Source organism: Simochromis diagramma, unplaced genomic scaffold (assembly GCF_900408965.1).
Source record: "Simochromis diagramma unplaced genomic scaffold, fSimDia1.1 OVJJ01000344.1, whole genome shotgun sequence".
Taxonomy (NCBI): domain Eukaryota; kingdom Metazoa; phylum Chordata; class Actinopteri; order Cichliformes; family Cichlidae; genus Simochromis; species Simochromis diagramma.
The window spans coordinates 1,923,356-1,931,683 of NW_024387375.1; positions in this window are offsets into that span (position 1 = coordinate 1,923,356).

Here is an 8,328-nt window from a genome sequence, read left to right on the forward strand (position 1 = left end):
TTTATCTATTTTTATAATGGTGAAAATGTGAGGTGTTTTTTCACAGGTAGGCATAGAAAAGTGACAAAAGCATAGCCATCTGCATGTGATCTTAAGAATCACACAAAATAACATTTTAAAATGCGACTTGACACTAGAACACAAGACCGCAATATGAATGGCTACTGCTGACGGGTAAGGGTCAGCACAGCCACTGCTAGCAATAAAACACTTAATACAACAAAATACTGTTCACGAAGGAGGAATAAGGTCAGAGCATTCACAGTACAGCATCTGCTCATTTCTGAAAAGTAGGATTTGGTTTCATGTGTTCAACTCTGACATGTTGAATTCATTTTCGGTTCTTTCATCTGTCTTCAAATCTCAGAATCTTTTTTTCCTGTGTCAAATCCCCCTAAAGTGGATTTATTTTCCACAGGAAAAGAGATCCGCCATCACTGCTACCTCCTCATCAATACCCCTCTTTTACAATTTGGTTTTTCAAAATTTTATACAATTACAATTTTTTTGTACCTGTGTGGAGGCAGCACTACGCTGTCAGGTTCCATGAACTATCACTATGAATCACTACAGCATAACACTAGTTTCCTCACTACCCTTTCACTCGAAGCTGAAGGACAAACTCTCCACACAGAAGCAACTCCCATCCACCTCCAGAACAAACACATATTATAATTTGTCCGCTTGCAGATAATAATGCTGCACCACTTTATTGATAGGAAACAAATTCCAATATTCAATCAAATGAAGCTTACCAATAACAGCAATTTCTGTTCAGCCTTTCCTGTAGGTTGAGCTACAATAAGTCTGTACATTTTCTGTTGTGTCACCCAGGGTCCCTTCACTTTTTTCCTAAGTGAATAACTCAGTTCTACACTACAAAGGTCACTTAGGCTACAAGAGCATAACTATTGCATCTCAGATAATAAGGACTGCAAAATATGATTTTTTTTCTTCATGGCTAGATTTTTTTTCTTATTTCTCATTTAGTTCAGCGAGGCCTTGCTGCAGGGTCAGACTTTTTCGCTCAAGGACACTCAAGCAAAGCAAAGCAGATGCTCACCAACTTCACCATGGGCATACACACAGACAGTATGAGCATTTGAAGGACATTCGTGTGTGTATTATGTATGCATGTATTACTCTACTGCCCACGAGGCAAGTGTCACAAATGCTTTACTGGCTTATAACCACTGTACACACACATGATTTCAAGGCAAGTTTTCTCTAATTCTCGATGAGCCGTCAAGCCCAATTACCATTGTGTCGTGTATCAGTTAAAAATTGGCCGCTTAGATCTTGAATTTCTTGGCAGGATCCCGATGTCAGTTAGTGAAAGAACTCTGACAGGTCTGGAAGAGCTCCCTGACTCACAACAGTCCTAATCCGTGGCCTGGAGGGAGCCAGGGCAAGGATGAAGGGAGTTTTGGAGATAAGATATGTTGAACGGATGCTTGAATGAACTTCAGAGTAAAGTCACAAATACTGGTAATATACCAGGCAGTTGTTTTGCTGCATGCAGTATGTCATAGCTCTGTGGCCACCACTGCAAATTTATTTCCTTCAATTTGTCAGAAGGGCTTCTCTGTGTCAGGACTTCCCCTCATAACTGAGGACAGCCTAGTTATGAGAGAGGCCTGAACAGCTGCAGTGAAACAGTTCTAATGCTTACACCCCTCTGCTTAAGACAGAATAATCACTGCCAAACAATTTCCTCTCCCCACTCCCTCTCCCACTCTCTGAGTTGCTTCAGGGGGTTGGTGTGTCATGCCCAGCATAAATAGAAAGCAGCATTTCCATCTGTCTGGTAAACAAGCTGGCTTAGCTGTCACCTCAGTTCACCCATTTTGGATATTTCCCATAGATGAGGACTTTCAATGCTCCGCTGCACAAAGGCAGTTACATACGGGCGACAAAATAAAAGGAGAAAAAAACACCAAAAAGTGTTCAAAGCAACCAGTCTCTCTGGGAGAAAATATTCCCAGGGGACTTCATTGTTTTAAAATATTGCCTCCCTTTGTTTTATCTTTGTTTTAATGTAGCACATTCACAAAAAATATGCAAAACCTGTGTTTTACTCAGATTTGGCGGCATAATTGGTGACAAGTTCACCTCGTGACCAGAAATGTGTTTGAATGTATGTTTAAGTGCAGCATATTTATTTTTTAGGATGTATGTAGAGGGTGAGCACAGGTATAAATGAGTTTAGCTCTGAGGCTTTCTTTGTTTCCTCAGGCCAAGATACCATCTCCGACTACCTGGTGACTTCTGGTCACCTGCTAACCATCAGTCACAAAGGAAAAATGTGTATTCCTCAACTGGTTGGCGAGGTGGAGGTTCATGGGTGTCCCTGAGTGATATCAGTTTCAAAGCAGGTGCTGCACCATCTCCTTTTAAATGCTTTGGTTGGTCGCACATTGTCCCTGTCTCCCATACTTTGCATGAAAAACAGTGATTTGTCTGCAAACACAAACCAAATACTGTAAAAGCAGTAGTTAACCTCGAAAAACCACAATACAAAGCAGAGATGGACAATGTTCAGCTTCAAAGCAAAAGTTGTTTATTTGAAACATGCTAGTGGCTGCAGTAACATGTAACTTTTACTGTGAAAGTGAACAGACTCTGTTTTCACTGCAGAATACACGAGGATTTGCAGACAAGTTGCCATCTTCCATACAAACTACAGGAAATCACAGCAAGGAGCATGTGGCGGGATGCGGTCTGCATCTCAGCTGCAGAGGAGGGTGGTGCAGTGGAGGCTGTCGCAGCAGCTGGAGACAATTGTCTAATCATGCCTTTCCTATTTCAGTAACCGGTCAGGGGAGGAGACCTGAATAAATAAAGTGAATAAAGTGAAAGCCGCCCCGCAAGAACAGTGTCTGGTGTCTGTCGTACTTGGGCTGACAACAACAGCAAACAGATTACAGAGGCTTTCAGTGCACCATCATATACCAGTTTATCTGAGACTGGTATATGTCTGATAGCAACCTCCAGCATCCATTTAAGACAAGTCGCGGAATATACATTTTCCCCTATTGACTGGTTGTTGTCAAGTGATCACCTACTAGTCTCTAACCCTGTGTCACTGGGCACTTAGGCAAATTAAAGTAAAGGCATCCATATTTTTATTACCGTTAATATTCTGTCACATAACTGCTGAATCTGTTGAAAGACAGCTAAACATCTTACCATATGCTGCCAGTCACGTCATCAATCTCATCCTTTTTCCATTTTGCTCATAGGTAACCTGCACTTTTAGCACAAGTTGTTGTAGATGTTCCCATTTTGTGCTTGTCCTTTGCAAATTATCTAAGGTGTTGGATAAAACAGGATGATGGCATTAAGCATCCGGAACTCTACCAGAGCAACAAAACGCTTTATCCACTTTATTCCACCATTGCCGGGAGCACTGTCTAACATGTTGATTCAAATCTGCTATAAGTGTTCAGTTAGACTTGGATCTGACTGCAAGTGTCATGGCAAATAAAAATCACACCCATGGCCTATGGATCGGAGCATTGTCATTCTAGAAGCGACCACTCCCGTCAGCATAGAAATGCATGCTCTTAAAGGCCCAGACCAAGCAAACCAGCAAAATGCCCCTTAGCATAACAGAGATGCTCCTCTTACTGCAAAGATCAAGGCTTTGGGTTTCTTTTATAATTTGTTGCTTCTCTGTATCAAATCATGCTGTAATGTCGATTTAATCAAAGAGCAACTGCTATGTTCATATATGAATTTTAATGGAGGCGAGCACACAGTTAAGTAAAGTGGCCTTGTCAAAACTATTCCTTTTGCTTCAGCTGAATCTTTGATAGACAGGAAATGTATTAACATAATACAAATACTCTGAATCACTTTTATCTTACATGTTTACTGCAGCTTGAAAAGCTTTAAGCTTTTATTCAGTGCATGAGCTGCTCATATGTGAATTATAAGTTCAGTTTACAAATTGTCAGAGATTTATAGTTTTTGACTAAGAGGATAATTTCCTACCTTACTTTACCTTTCTGAACTCCTTCACTGAATTAACCTAGCATCATGGGTCATATGCTTAAAAAGATTAAAATGACCTGTAACTTTCACTTTTACTCAAGTAAAGATGAAAAGGCACAAACTAGTATAAAAATAAAATCCACTCTTTTATCATAGTAAAAAACCAACATCAATAAAGACAAATTTTAAACTTTATCTCAAGCTAAATTCTAATTCTAATGAATGTGCACATGTACAAATCAAGTTCATTTTGCTGTTTGCAAGTTCATCTGTTTCTATTGTATTTGAAGACTATTTGAACACATCAAAACAGGAAAACAAATATAGTCGGGGTTAGAGCGGGATTGTGCAGGTGTGGCAAAGCTAAGATCAGTTGTACAGGAAGGGGAAAAATAGCTTTTAAGTCACAATAATTTCTGTGATAATTTGTGATCTGCTGAACTGGGCTGCTGCTCTTTGTGGACTTAGAATTCAACAAATACAAGCAGATGTTGCATGAGCAATCATGGCTGAGGTCAGCTTAATCATGACTAGATTATACAAAACAAAAAGTATCAAAACTGGAAATTTGATGAATGGTACATTGGCTTAAATTTGTGTCTGTTACACTGTTACATTGACCATGTACATGCACACCTGCTCTGCACCAGTCCAACGTGCTGCATTACTGTAAATTTAACTACAATACTGCAAACTAATGAGCTTTACAGGTTAACTAACAAAACTGTAAAGGCTGCACTAAACTGGCTGATATTTTAATGCAACATTTGAATAACAAAATGTTTCAGGAAAAGGGAGGAATGTGAAGCACTGCCAAGAAAACCTGGCAACACTTCACGAATGCATACAATGTACAGTATGTCAAAACAACAACAACACTCTAACATTACATTGCATGTAAGCTTTAAGTCTGCTATTTATTGGATGTCACTGAGCACTCCTTACCTTTAAAAAAAATAATCTCTCCTGTCCTATCTTTCTTACATCTCTCTCCACCTCTGAGTGGAGTTATAACACTTCCCCCCCCCCTGCCTTGGGAAATACACAGAAACTGTATGTTTGCTGGGATTTGATGAGCTGTTAGAAACAATGGATTTAATATTACTTGCCACTTGTTACATGTTACTCCCTATATACTTCCTTCTCTTCTGTTGCATTAGCTAAATGCTGAGATACTGCAACTGCAGCGTATTAACATTGTCAACAAGCTGGATACAGCAACAGGACTGTCTTTTATGTGTCAATGTTTTCTCCATTTAAGGTCAAATTGGTTTGAAGCCTGGAAGGTGCACAGTGATGTGAAATAATAACTTAACTCACCGTAATGAGCTGTTTTGAAATTGTGCAGTAAGCAGTAGAAAGTAAACGTATCTGTGAAAAAATCCAGGAAGCAAAGATCAGAAAAATAAATACTCAAGCAAAGCAAAGCTAGAAAGACTTTTCAGCTTAAATACAGTAGTGAAGTACAAACACCTCTACTCTGAGGTCCATCACTGTACCAACACTACCACATATAGCAGTGCTACAGCAAAACTTTAATGTAAACCGCAGACGTTTACATGAAGGCATGGAGAATAAGTGACCACTGCTGCAAAGGCTGAGCTAATTTAAAATAATTTATATTATGTTTGATTTGGTCATTAATCATAGTGTGGCTGTCCTGTGAGGAACCAAATATCTCTGAAAACAGTTTTTAATGACCTCATAAAATCAGTCCTACGCCTTGACTAGAAACGTAGAATAAAATATCTAAAATAAGTAAAAAGAAAAAATTAAAAGCCAATAAAAAAATTAAATGACCAGTTTGTGACACAGTTAACTGTCAAAATCTACAGGGGGTTTAAAAATATTAATGAGAAATTAAGGTTGTGTATTGTCAGAACAGCTGGTTAAACTTAATACATTTGGTCCGCTGGGTAATTTCTCATGTATCCAAATCAGAAAAGCTTGTTTAGATTCCCTCCAGGTACTCTGAGTATCCAGTTTCCTCTTAAAGTCATCCCATACAGACATGTATGTTAGGTTAAATGGTGAGTCTAAATTTACCATAGGTGTGAATGTGAGTGTGAATGGTCTGTCACTCTGTGTTAGCCCATGTGATAGACTAACAACCCATCCAGGGTGTGTCCGGCCACCATCCCTATGACAGCTGGGGCATCACTGGACAGACTGGGTAGAATAGGCTCTAACCACACCATGACCCCAGATTTGGAAAAGCAGGAGAGGATGGATGGACAGCTGTATGGATAGATATTATTAATAATGTATTATAGTATGTAGTGTATGTACTACGTACAGGGAGTGCAGAATTATTAGGCAAATGAGTATTTTGTCCACATCATCCTCTTCGTGCTTGTTGTCTTACTCCAAGCTGTATAGGCTCGAAAGCCTACTACCAATTAAGCATATTAGGTGATGTGCAACTCTGTAATGAGAAGGGGTGTGGTCTAATGACATCAACACCCTATATCAGGTGTGCATAATTATTAGGCAACGTCCTTTCCTTTGGCAAAATGGGTCAAAAGAAGGACTTGACAGGCTCAGAAAAGTCAAAAATAGTGAGATATCTTGCAGAGGGATGCAGCAGTCTCAAAATTGCAAAGCTTCTGAAGCGTGATCATCGAACAATCAAGCGTTTCATTCAAAATAGTCAACAGGGTCGCAAGAAGCGTGTGGAAAAACCAAGGCGCAAAATAACTGCCCATGAACTGAGAAAAGTCAAACGTGCAGCTGCCAAGATGCCACTTGCCACCAGTTTGGCCATATTTCAGAGCTGCAACATCACTGGAGTGCCCAAAAGCACAAGGTGTGCAATACTCAGAGACGTGGCCAAGGTAAGAAAGGCTGAAAGACGACCACCACTGAACAAGACACACAAGCTGAAACGTCAAGACTGGGCCAAGAAATATCTCAAGACTGATTTTTCTAAGGTTTTATGGACTGATGAAATGAGAGTGAGTCTTGATGGGCCAGATGGATGGGCCCGTGGCTGGATTGGTAAAGGGCAGAGAGCTCCAGTCCGACTCAGACGTCAGCAAGGTGGAGGTGGAGTACTGGTTTGGGCTGGTATCATCAAAGATGAGCTTGTGGGGCCTATTCGGGTTGAGGATGGAGTCAAGCTCAACTCCCAGTCCTACTGCCAGTTTCTGGAAGACACCTTCTTCAAGCAGTGGTACAGGAAGAAGTCTGCATCCTTCAAGAAAAACATGATTTTCATGCAGGACAATGCTCCATCACACGCGTCCAAGTACTCCACAGCGTGGCTGGCAAGAAAGGGTATAAAAGAAGAAAAACTAATGACATGGCCACCTTGTTCACCTGATCTGAACCCCATTGAGAACCTGTGGTCCATCATCAAATGTGAGATTTACAAGGAGGGAAAACAGTACACCTCTCTGAACAGTGTCTGGGAGGCTGTGGTTGCTGCTGCACGCAATGTTGATGGTGAACAGATCAAAACACTGACAGAATCCATGGATGGCAGGCTTTTGAGTGTCCTTGCAAAGAAAGGTGGCTATATTGGTCGCTGATTTGTTTTTGTTTTGTTTTTGAATGTCAGAAATGTATATTTGTGAATGTGGAGATGTTATATTGGTGTCACTGGTAAAAAATAAATAATTGAAATGGGTATATATTTGTTTTTTGTTAAGTTGCCTAATAATTATGCACAGTAATAGTCACCTGCACACACAGATATCCCCCTAAAATAGCTAAAACTAAAAACAAACTAAAAACTACTTCCAAAAACATTCAGCTTTGATATTAATGAGTTTTTTGGGTTCATTGAGAACATGGTTGTTGTTCAATAATAAAATTATTCCTCAAAAATACAACTTGCCTAATAATTCTGCACTCCCTGTATATATGAGAATAGAACTGTACACAACAATGAACACCAGCTTTTTAAAGTCATCAAGCAGGAAGTCCGTGTACAGAGAATTAAAAATAAAAATGGCACAGTAAGAAGACCTGCAAATTAGATCACACAATATCACAATTACCACAAGTCGAGGGTTCATTATAAGTAGAAGTAGTCTAATTTCTGTGGCCTCTTTTTCTCACAATCGTTTTAGCGTTTGGTCTTCTCTTAATACACGATTATAAAATTGAAAGTTATTCAGCACCTTAGTAGCTTTCCAGTTGAGATGGGAGCCAGCTGTAGTTATGCAACTTTAACCAAGTAACACTAATGAGGTAAAATAACCACTGAATTTGAGTACTTGTTAGTAATTATTGACAATGGCAGTTTTATTGTTGCTTTGCATTAACAGTAACTCATTAAAACCGTATAGAACAATTATAACAATTAAAAACTCCAAGTGTTTCACTTTG